We start from the raw sequence: 13,144 nt of genomic DNA on the forward strand, positions 1-13,144 counted from the left end.
TTTCTCCATTGCAGCCACCAGGGGATTCACGCTTATGACTGAGGTTATAGAGATAACCTAAATACTGCTTCCTGGCTCCCTCTGCTGAAGATACCCCTTCCGGAAGAGGCCATCTTCTCCAGCTTCCACTTGACCCTCAGAACCGTAGACACCATAGTGCCAATCATTTTAGACACTGAAAGGCTCGCAGGTGGTAAGAAGACAGGGCCAGGAGTATTTTGTCCCAAAACATCAGGATCCAGAATCAAAGCAATGGTCCCCTTGATTATATTGAACTGAACCCCGAGGCATACAAGAGACTAAGTAGGCTCCAGGTGACTCTTTTCCAGATTCAGCTGCCAGTCGAATTTGAGGAGCATTGAAAAGACCTGTGCTCTGGGCTCCAGCAGCTGCCTTTTGTTTTGGGACAGTAGGAGAAGGACATCCACGTAACTATGCAGGCGTATGCTCAACAAATAAAACCCTGAAAACACACAGGGTGATGTTGAAAGCCCAGATGGCTGGGCTGGAGATGGTCTTGACCTACAGCGAACCAAAAGAAACTTGCGGAAGTCTTCTACAATGGACAAACGAAAGTAAACATTTTAGGTCTATTTGAAACAAGCCAGTCACCTGGCTGGACCCCTATGAATCAGGGACAATGTTTCCACCTTGAACTTCTCCTTTGCTGAAAATTGTCACAGGTGCTCAAGGTCTAAAACCGGCCTCCGCAAGCTATTCCTCTTCATGACCATAAAGAGGGGCGAGTAAATGCCTTGAAATCTCTCGCATTAAGAGACTGGCACGGCAGCATTTTGTGACACCAGTGACTTTATGTAAGGCATGAGTATATGCTTCCTTTATCTCAGAGTAAGGTAAAATCCATTGAAATGAATCCAAGATGAGGAGGACTTCTGATGGACCATGCATGTCCTGAAAAGACCACTTTGACATCCCAAATAGTCTGAGGCCCAAACTCAGTAGCTTCTTGGATACGCGAGTTCAAGCTTTTAGCATACTTCTGAGGGAAAATCTGGTCTCCATACCAGCTCTTCCTAAAATCCCGACCCGGTCTGTAAAAACGTGCGACCCTCGCACGCTCTGAACTTTGTTCTCTAGACTGTCGTTTTCTGGTCTATCAGGCGCCGGTCCTGAGGCAGGAGCCCAATTTTCCAACTGTGGCCCAGATTGAGGTGCTATCCAGCTTGCCATAGATGAAGCTCCCTCAAAGGGAATGCTATATTACGCCTGTTAGAGGTGGATCAGCAAGCTCAGGCCCCAGCCATAGCACTCACTTGACATTACTGATGAGAGCATAACCCGCACCACTATGCGGATGATGCAGTCAGATCCATAAATATTGGGACATCGACACAATTCTAATCTTTTTGGCTCTATACACCACCACAATGGATTTGAAATGAAACAAACAAGATGTGCTTTAACTGCAGACTTTCAGCTTTAATTTGAGGGTATTTACATCCAAATCAGGTGAACGGTATAGGAATTACAACAGTTTGTATACGTGCCTCCCAATTTTTAAGGGACCAAAAGTAATGGGACAGATTAACAATCATCCATCATCCATCCACCAGGCCTCTACTGCAACTGTCTTCAGTTCCTGCTTGTTCTTGGGGCATTTTCCCTTCAGTTTTGTCTTCAGCAAGTGAAATGCATGCTCAATCGGATTCAGGTCAGGTGATTGACTTGGCCATTGCATAACATTCCACTTCTTTCCCTTAAAAAACTCTTTGGTTGCTTTCACAGTATGCTTCGGTTCATTGTCCATCTGCACTGTGATGCGCCGTCCAATGAGTTCTGAAGCATTTTGCTGAATATGAGCAGATAATATTGCCCAAAACACTTCAGAATTCATCCTGCTGCTTTTGTCAGCAGTCACATCATCAATAAATAAAAATAGAACCAGTTCCATTGGCAGCCATACATGCCCACACCATGACACTACCACCACCATGCTTCACTGATGAGGTGGTATGCTTTGATCATGAGTAGTTCCTTTCCTTCTCCATACTCTTCTCTTCCCATCACTCTGGTACAAGTTGATCTTGGTCTTATCTATCCATAGGATGTTGTTCCAGAACTGTGAAGGCTTTTTTAGATGTTGTTTGGCAAACTCTAATCTGGCCTTCCTGTTTTTGAAGCTCACCAATTTTTTTCATCTTGTGGTGAACCCTCTGTATTCACTCTGGTGAAGTCTTCTCTTGATTGTTGACTTTGACACACATACACCTACCTCCTGGAGAGTTTCTTGATCTGGCCAACTGTTGTGAAGGGTGTTTTCTTCACCAGGGAAAGAATTTTTCGGTCATCCACCACAGTTGTTTTCCGCGGTCTTCCGGGTCTTTTGGTGTTGCTGAGCTCACCGGTGCATTCTTTCTTTTTAAGGATGTTCCAAACAGTTGATTTGGCCACACCTAATGTTTTTGCTATCTCTCTGATGGGTTTGTTTTGTTTTTTCAGCCTAATGATGGCTTGCTTCACTGATAGTGACAGCTCTTTGGATCTCATATTAAGAGTTGACAGCAACAGATTCCAAATGCAAATAGCACACTTGAAATGAACTCCGGACCTTTTATCTGCTCCTTGTAAATGGGATAATGAGGGAATAACACACACCTGGCCATGGAACAGCTGAGCAGCCAATTGTCCCATTACTTTTGGTCCCTTAAAAAGTGGGAGGCACATATACAAACTGTTGTAATTCCTACATCGTTCACCTGATTTGGATGTAAATACCCTCAAATTAAAGCTGAAAGTCTGCAGTTAAAGCACATCTTGTTTGTTTCATTTCAAATCTATTGTGGTGGTGTATAGAGCCAAAAAGATTAGAATTGTGTCGATGTCCCAATATTTATGGACCTGATTGTATAAATTGGAGCTTCACCATGAAAACCGACAGCAGCTCCGACTCCACTTCGGGCTGTTCACTGCATCTTCCAAGGTGCATGTTTTGCTCAGAAGGGAGGTATATCTCGTGACCTTGCTCCACTCACCCAAAATGATGTCCCCTAGTTCCGTAGGAATGGGAAAAAATAGAACACTCTTTTTAAGGCTACATCTCCACTATTGTGACCCCAAAGTCACACGATTTAGAGTGCGACTTTAGAGTGCAACCCTGATACGATTCTGAGTGCAGCCCCGAACCAACTTTACAGTTTCTGGATCAAAGCTGCATCAAAAGTCGCACCAAGGTAGTGCAGGAACCTTCCCAGTGTCGCTGCAACTTTAAGTCGCATAGATTGAAATGGGTGCCATTGAAATCAATGATGTCCAAGACGCATGACAAGTCGCACTAGAGGAAAATGGAGCCCAAGGTGCTTACAGAACTTCCTTTTGCTTTGCAGGAGACTCTACAGGTTCTATTCATGTAAATGCACCCATCATTGCCTTGACCAAAAGGCGTTACCAGGGTAAAGAGACTCATCTCCCTCTGCTTCACTATCTGAGGTCTTCATAGATGGATAGATTTGGTTGAGACAGATCCAGTTCTTCCTGGTCATCCTAGTGGGAGATGAAATTTGCTTGTGGCTTCTATCCACTCTTTAAGGGATTCTTGCACCACATGCCTCACTAGAGATTCCATTTGCTGGAAATCATCATCCTCTTTTCCAATCGCCTGGGCTTAATATGGCTCACACAGAGACTTGCCCTCTGGGATTGGAGTTCTGCATCCCAGCAGGCTCCCTCCTTGGAGCAGCTGACATAGCGGTGGGTGCGTAAAGGAGGATTTATAGCTTCTGCTATGAAGGCTGGACCTTGACAGTGACCTATGCCAAATACATTTGGAAGAGGAATGTTGTGACCTAATGAGGCATTTATCTTCTTGTGCCGTGTATTGTTAATCTGACCTAGAAGGACTCACAAAAGCAAAATAGGGTAGAAAGGAAATGGTATATGTATTATTAGCATAATTTTATATAGGTATCAGTAGTTTCTGACTGGTTGTGTCCATGTAAGGTGAACTTCCTCCAGGATTTGGGCGTCACCAAGTCGGGCGTATTCCTGGGTGGAGGTGCCATCTTAGTTTCACATTCCCTTGACACGATGGGAGAGGTGGTGCTGGAGAGGCTATGACGCTGAAATCACCTGTTGCTGAAATCTGGCTGATATGCAAGCTGAGCCAGGGATGTAAAAAGCTAATGATAAGAGTCCGCTGCTATACTGAAACATGATACCTCACACGGGCAGTCAGAAAAGCTGATAGTGTTCAGTTCTTAGTAGGGAATAAGAAAACACTTATATTATATATATATATATATATACAAAAATATAGGCTTTGTGGTATAAAAAAGAATGCATAGAAAATGGGCATTTTACCTGATCCATCACAGTCCCCCCTTAAAATGACTATTTTCAACTGTCCCTAACCCTCCTAGCTCATCTGTCCATATGTGCCTTGGAACTCTTTTGTGCTGCACGTTAGAAGGATGATGGCTTTTTCATCACCCCCCTTGCCACAGACTTTGCACATAAGGAAGTCAGATGCTATCCCTAATGACATTGTACTTCACAGGGAGGGACTGCAATGGAGTGTAAAGTTTCTCATCTGCCTCATAAAAATCTCCTCCTTCTTGATTTAGGAAGGTTGGGGTGCTATTTTCCAGTTTTTTCCACTAACTTCTTCAGACAAGGTAAAATGCAACAAACCATCAGAGCGAGGATAATCAAAATAATCAAAACAACTATACCTATTTGAGCTAAAATCTTCCACCCGCTCATCCAGCCAAAATATTGGTCCCATGGGTCTGAGATACCCAAATTCTTCTTTAGCTCTACTGATAGGCTTTCCAACTTCTTGATGGCCAGGGTGACCTTACCATTTGGACCAGTGTTGCCAGGGCTGTCACTGTACCAATGACATTGCCATGAATGGTCTAACGGACAGGGTACTATGTCACAGAAATCAAAGGTAAAGGTGGCCACATGTGTGCTTGAAGAGTTATACCAAAATGTAATTATGTTATCATTGTTTGTGATGGCCTCCTCTTAGGCCCCCCCCCCAGAACAAACAGAAAAAGGATATGCAGCATGGTCTTCATAAAGTGGGCAGAATCTTGTCCTCAGGGGTTGGAGCTTTCTTGTACTGGGAAGCGTGTATCCAGGTGTTCTTCCCGGCCAATTTGACAGATGTGGTTGTGGTCAGCAAAACTTGGACTGGACCATCATATCTTGGATAAAGGGAATGCTTCTTCACAAACTTCTTTACCAGCACTCAATCTCCAGGCAGTAATTGGTGTGTTCCTGTATCTAATTCAAAATCTGGAATGGAAGAAAACACCTGGGCAGGTATTCGGGTTAATTCTCGTGATAATGCGGTTACATAGTTAGTCAACACATTGCAACTGTAACTGTTGTGGAAAGTAACAGCCAAATCTAGGGGCTGAACCAAACAAATTCTCATAAGGGGATAGGGAGTGTTCTCCCTTGGGTGTGTATCTGATGCTGAACAGGGCAATGGGCAAACTGTCCGGCCAGCTCATACCAGTCTTGTGGGCCATTTTTAGCATTTGGGTTTTCAAGGTGCCATTCATTCTTTCTACCTTCCCGCTACTCTGGGGGTGGTAGGGTGTGTGAAACTACTAAGGCATACTCAAATCGTCCTCTCTTTGGCATTTAGATGTGGTCAATTTGTATCCGCTGGAAAGGGTACAAGGGCTTTGCCAGGTGTTTCTGTGGTGTCTTCTCTGTGTGTCCCAGGTTACACTTTGCACAAATGGTGCATGACTTACAGAAGTTGCTAGTCAGTGGAGTGATTCCTGGTGTTACATAGTATTTGTTGATGAGGGAATTCATCAGTCTTTGACAGATGGGCAGCTCCATGTGCCCATTGTACCACAGCCGGGTACATATTCCTGGGTAAGCAAGGTTTCTTGTTGCACTCGAATAGTCCATCCCCTCCGCTTCCAACTTCCTGTAGTTCTTTCAGATAAACCCTGTCCACTGGGAGAGTCTGTAAGGCAAGCACAGGGTAGTCTTCTTCTACCACCCTGCTTTCCACTTCCTGTTGCCTGCTGGGCTTCCTTCAAGTTCAGTTTGCCATGTGCTTTTACTTTCAGAATAGCCACTTGGGTTGGGAGAAGTAAGGCGTCCATCAGGTCTGTGATAGCTGAACTGTGTTCCACAGGTGTTCCTGCAGCTGTCAGGAATCCTCTGGCCTTGCAGATAACACCAAAGTCATGGGCAACGCCAAAAGTGTATCTTGAGTTTGTATGAATGTTGGCTCTTTTTCCCTCTGCCAGTTTACACGCTGTAGTGAGTGCTTGCAGCTCTGCCTCCTGTGCAGACATCACTGGTGGTAAGGCTTCAGCTGGTAGAAATAGATTCTCACCTACCACGTTCATGATTGTAAATGTGTATGAGCATAGGCGGGCTCATAATGAGCCTGTCACAGAATATTCAATGTGACACACAAAAAAAACTTTTGGTCTCAATCTATCAGAAAATGACTTCGATGAAGTCTATATAATTCCCTAACCACATTGATAAAACTTTAAAAGTTACTGATAAAACAGTTAAGATCCAGCTCCATATTTAACCCTTTCAGCTGAAGACTTTTCAAGAGAAAGATCCACTTTGTCTTTCTCTGCGACAAATCCCTAACCCGGTTTGAGCCCCTCCATGTCAGGAAGACCTGATCAATTCCACAGAACTGCAATCCAGGCGGATCCTGACCATGTTTCTCTTTAAAATGTAACGAAACGCTATGAAATTTAAAACCATTCTTTATGTTGGTTATATGTTCAGCTATGCGGACTTTTAGTTGCCGCTTCATTCTTCCAACATAATATAACCCACATGGGCACCAGAGTAAGTAAACCACGAATGACGAGTTGCAGGTGATAAACTTGTCGATATAGAATGTTTCGTGGTCTACATTTGTTACGCTGGTTACCCCTCTGTTTACTACATCTACAATCCTGCAGCAGATGCATTTCCTGCAGGAGAAAAAAACCATCATAGCTTATTGATGGCCATGATCTATTAGGTGGATCCAAGATCTTTTTTACTATCTGGTCACCAAAATTAGGTGCCCTTCTGTAAATAAACCTTGGGTTTCTGGGCAAAACTTCACCCAGATGTCTGTCTCTCCCAAGGATGTGCCAGTGTTTTCTGAAGATATCTTCAACCTCTCTATATTGGTAGTGGAAGCTGGAAATGAATCCCCATTGATGTGTATCATTAGCTGGTACATTCTCCCTCTTGGTTAGACATAATTCTCTAGGTGTATTTGCTATTTCAGATATTGTTTTGTCCAATCCTACCTCATTATAACCTTTTTGTAAGAATTTTTCTTTTAAAGTGTCTGCCTGCTCGAGGTAATCTTCGAGAGCCGTGCAGTTACGTCTTACCCTCAAGAATTGACCTTTAGGGATATTCCTAATCCAGGAGGGGTGATGGCCACTCCTAATAGATAAATAACTGTTTCTGTCAGTGGGTTTCAGATATACTTTGGTGTTTAATTTGGTGCCACTCTTGGTGATGGTCAAATCCAGAAAGTTCAGCTGTTTATCGCTAATCACATGGTCTAACGCTATATTATTCGTATTGTTATTGAGATGTTGTAAGAATCGAGTTACCAAGTCCATAGACCCCTCCCAAATAAATAAGAAGTCATCTATGAATCTCCGATAAAGTTTTAATTGTGGTCTATTGCAGTGGAAAATCTGTCGATCTTCCCACTCTGCCATGAACAGGTTGGCTAGGCTAGGGGCATATTTCGCTCCCATAGCCACGCCAACCCGTTGAGAGTAGAAACGATCCTGATACCAAAAGTAGTTGCGTGCCATACAGAAATCTAGGGCCTTGCCCAGGAAACATTTCTGAATATGTGGGACATCATCTCGCTTACTCAAGGCCCAGTTCAAGGCCAGGAGGGCATCATCATGCTGTATGATGGTATACAGTGACCGAACATCTGCAGTGACTAAATAGGTCTCTGCAGGTGGATTAAGTGTAATCCCATCCAACAGCCATAACGCATCTGTAGTGTCTTTAAGATATGCTCTCGTTGCCACAACACTAGGCTGAAGGAATTTGTCAAGATATTCCCCAAGACGGGCAGTCACTGACCCAATGCCATTAACAATTGGCCGTGCTGGTGGGTTTTCAATATTTTTATGGACCTTAGGTAATGTATATATCACTGGTATTCTACACACACTTGGTTTCAGGTATTTCCTTTCTTTAAGGTTTAGGGCATTATATCTAAAACCCCATTCAATCAATAGGTCCAATTGCTCTTTATATAAATCAGCGGGGTCCGACCGTAATTTTCTATATATGGTCTGATCCCCCAAAAGTTCAAGTAATTGGTTATGGTAAAAGGACTTATCCATAACTACGACGCCCCCTCCCTTGTCCTCTGGCCTGATTATAATATCACATCTTTCTTCCAAAGACTTGATTCCATCTCTTATATAGTCAGGGTTGACTCATTTTTTTTAGGGGCAGGTCTTCAATGTCCTTTAATACTAAATTTTTAAATACCTCGATGTAATGGTTGTTAGATATCTGTGGGTTAAAGATAGATTTATTCCTCAAGCCGCTATCTATCCTGCCTGTGGGTGCAGCGGTCCTATTTGAGGTGACAGTGGGGTGACTCAAAAAATATTTTTTCATATTTAAAGTGCGAATAAATTTGTGTGTATCAATATACACATCAAATCTATTCATACTTTTCCTGGGTGCACATTTAAGGCCCAAATTTAAAATGTTCATCTCATTAGTGTTCAGTACTGCTTTACTTAAATTATAGATACGAGTGCCTACACTGCTCTCATTCTTTTTCTGGGATTGTTTTCGTCTCCCTGCCCTACACCCTCTCCTTCTCTTTGAGCAGGTATTATATCCCTGTTCATATACCGTCAGTTTTCCCTGATTCACCTCCTGTTCTAACCATTGTTCTCTGTGGATGGCTTTTGCCACATTATACCAGGCTTCTGCAGTCTTCAATAAAATGTTATCCAGCAGAACGCCTCGCTTTTCTTTCATTATTCTCCACCATTCTTCCGGCTGTAGCTGGCCTCCACTCGCAGTTATCCCACATACCCCTTGCACTCTTCTGGTTGTTCCTGACTATATCCTAATTTATTTACTCTCAACAGACCCCAGCCACCCTCATGAATACCAAACATTAATCCACATACACATTTAGGACATGACATGACATACCAATCAGTGCCACAGGAGGAGAGAGAGAGATTCTCAGGAGCGGATTTCACAGAATCACCATGCTACCACTCTACCCATGACGGCAAAATCACAGTGTGTCATCTCATGACGCGCAAACCGCGCAGCCACCTCCTGACATGCAAACCGACACCCCTCCCCCTTGACGCGCAAACCGCGCTGCCACTGGCAGGAGAGGTACCATGTCCAATTAAAACCTCTGTTCACCAACCCACTCTCCCGGTCCCTCTCTCTCTCCCTCTGACAACCGACACATATGCACAGACACAAACCGGGCAACAGATACTCTATGTGACAGGTTCAAAAACTAGGCCCCAGGCCAGATATTACCTGTCTTTTGCTGACCGCTGGCAGCCGTACAAAACACAGAAGTAGACCAACGTCGGAGACAGGAAATGTACTGGCAAGATATAAAAAAAAATTGTATCTTACCGTACTTCAGAGGTGATCAGTCTCTGCCTGGTCTACCTCGGCGTCCGTTGGTTCACAACCCAGAAGCCCCATGTTTTGCACCAGCTGTTTTGGATCAGACCAATCATCTGGTGAGTATTTGCCCCCATCATGATTAAACCTATGCATGCACAGAGAAGAAACCACACTGGAGCCGTACTCAAGGTATGTGTTACTCCTTTATTTGCTTCCGGATGCATGGGGTTTTATAGACAAGCTACTAAGGCGGTGAGCATATGTATGTGTCATTAGCATAATGTTATCTAGGTATTAGTAGTTTCTGATTGGTTGTGTCCATGTAAGGTGAACTTCCTCCAGGATCTGGGCGTCACCAAGTCGGGCGTATTCTTGGGTGGAGGCACCATCTTAGTTTCACATTCCTTTGACACAATGGGAGGGGTGGTGCTGGAGAGGCTATGACGCTGAAATCATCTGTTGCTGAAATCTGGCTGATATGCAAGCTGAGCCAGGGATGTAAAAAGCTAATGATAAGAGTCTGCTGCTATACTGAAACATGATACCTCACATGGGCAGTCAGAAAAGTTGCTAGCGTTCAGTTTTTAGTAGGGAATAAGAAAACACTTTATATATATATATATATATATATATATATATATATATATATATATATATACAAAAATATAGGCTTTGTGGTATGAAAAGAATGCATAGAAAATCGGCATTTTACCTGATCCATCACAGGGGCAGATAGGGCCACCCGCTAACAGCTTGGCTATCTGGCCATTGCGCCGCTAGTCTGGCAATGGCCAGGCTTCAGCTCTTCCAGCGCCTCTTCTGTTTGCCCACGCCATATCCTGCTAATAGCTAAGGCTTATCAGAGTATCGCAACCTGTCTTCCCAGTGGTCGTCGTTGGCCATGGAGTAGGTCAGGAAAATCATGTTTACCTGCAGTGTCTTTTCTTTCTATAAATTATTTTTATTGACTTGCAAAGTGTATTTGAACTTGCTAAAAACTTTTGACTACTCCAGCAAGGGTAAATTTCTTAGCACAGTCCTTTTGTATGTCATAGACTTCTCCTCTTCCGGGAGTGTCTAACTACATTCTGTGCTGGCTCAGCTCCTCTACCCTTTTCTTCACAGGGGAATACTGTATAGTGTCATTAGAATGTCAGCTCTGAGTCTGCATTAGCTGCTGAAATAACATCCAAAATGGTAGCACCCAGCAGCAGTCTCAGGACTTTTAGATTTGTATGCAAGGGAGGCTTTCACAGGTAAAAAACATGGATAAAATACATTAAACCCATCCACCCATTTAATCTTATGGGAAGAGCTTTGTTGAAATGAATGATCTGGCAACAGGGACTCTAAATTGAGATAAAAACAGCTGGCAGCACCCCATAACATCCGACGCTTGTAAAACTTTATTATTCCAGGACAGCATTCAAGAAGCCCTGCCTGGGACCTCCTCGCAGACACGGTTTACCAACCACTGGGCTTAATCTCTTAAAATGAAATCTTAGAGCCTTACCTACACCTGTCCTGCCTCCGTCATGAACATTTGGCAGGAGGTGATCACGCCTCTACACTAACATTAAATGCAAAGGATAATCACCTGATCAAATTATCCTGAACAGCTGAGCGATGCTGCAGCATGGAGGTGAGTATGTAAGTTTATTTTTTTTTCAAATCCCATAGTTCTGTTTTAATAAAGCTGCCCAAGGGAACCCTATACACAAAGCACTTCTCTGTGTTACATCTGTAAAAAATATTCTGTTGTTTAACACCTCAACTATACACAGCGAAGCAACCAGTATTTCCGATTCTCTCAACAGTCCCTGTTACATCTGTAAAAAAAAGTAGCCTGGTGTGGAGAGTTCTGGTTAGGGTTTTGGCACAGAGTGGTGGTGGAATCCCACGTCCAGTAGAGGGTTACTTGATTCAATTCATCCAAAGGGTCAAAAGTCTCTGAGTCTACTGTATACCCAGATGGGGCATGTGAAATCACAGCACTGTTTTGTCATAGTATCTTAAACACCTGAATATTTTTTTTGTAGATGTATGTATGTATGTGAGTAGGTTTACTGCACTTGTTTTAATTTCTATTTGGTTTGATAGAGCGCTGCTCAATATATTAATTACACTGTGATTTAGATGTGTGTGTAGCGCCCCCCTGGGTCTACTGGGAGCAAAGAGGTACCTCCAGAGACAGCGGGCAAGCTTACATTCACATTCAGGGCTGAGTCCATGGCTATAATGGGAAGTTAGAACAGATTTTGGGTGCCAGTCACTTTATATTTTTGCAATGCTTTAATAAAGAACTTGAAAGAAGTAGTAGGAGAGAGAGTTAGGGGAGGTTTCAGATACCAATTGCAGATCACTAAAAGACTCCTTGAATCCAAAGGCAAAACAGCTTTCTCTTTTTAGCAGATCCTGAATACCTGGATAGGTCTCTCACACGGACCTAGCAGCCGGTAGTGTTTCTGGACAAGCCTCTCTCCAGTGATGGGAGTAAGTCACACATGTGCAAGTCATAAGCAAATCTCAATTCTTAACCTTCAAGTCACAAGCAAGTCCCAAGTTACTGTGGCGAAATGCAAGCAAGTTAAGTCGAGTCCCTGCTAGAAGTCAAGAAAGTCAAGGCAAGTCATTTATTTTGGTCAAGTCACAAATTAAGTCAAAATACTGATCTACCCCGAAGCTGGGACTTGGGGGGAGCTTTCTTTTGTGTGTGTGGGGGGGGGGCGGCTTTTGCCTAGGCCAAGACACATCACTGGTGGTGCCAAGTCATTGCAAGTCAAATAGCCCAAGTCAAAGTCAAGTCGCAAGTCATTAGTGACAAGTCAAAGTCAAGTCGAGTCATTTATTTAATTTTGTCAAGCAAGTCGCAAGTCCTCAAACAGGTGACTCGAGTCTGACTCGAGTCAAGTCATGTGACTCGAGTCCCCCACCTCTGCCTCTCTCACAGACTTAGAAGCCAGTAGAACTCCTGGACAAGCCTCTCTCACAGACTTAGCAGCCAGTACAACTCCTTGACAAGCCTCTCTCACAGACTTAGCAGCCGGTAGCACTCTTGGATAAGTCTCTCTCACAGACTTAGCAGCTAGTTACCATGTTTAGATTGTAGAATAGGATTCAGCTTCCCAGTGTCAGTACCTTTAAGCCATCCGGCAACACTGTAATGCCCCGTACACACGGTCGGACTTTGTTCGGACATTCCGACAACAAAATCCTAGGATTTTTTCCGACGGATGTTGGCTCAAACTTGTCTTGCATACACACGGTCACACAAAGTTGTCGGAAAATCCGATTGTTCTAAACGCGGTGACGTAAAACACGTACGTCGGGACTATAAACGGGGCAGTGGCCAATAGCGTTCATCTCTTTATTTATTCTGAGCATGCGTGGCACTTTGTCTGTCGGATTTGTGTACACACGATCGGAATTTCCGACAATGGATTTTGTTGTCGGAAAATTTTATCTCCTGCTCTCCAACTTTGTGTGTCGGAAAATCCAATGGAAAATGTCCGATGGAGCCCACACACGG

This window comes from Aquarana catesbeiana, linkage group LG05 (assembly GCF_042186555.1).
Source record: "Aquarana catesbeiana isolate 2022-GZ linkage group LG05, ASM4218655v1, whole genome shotgun sequence".
In the NCBI taxonomy this organism is placed as follows: Eukaryota; Metazoa; Chordata; class Amphibia; order Anura; family Ranidae; genus Aquarana; species Aquarana catesbeiana.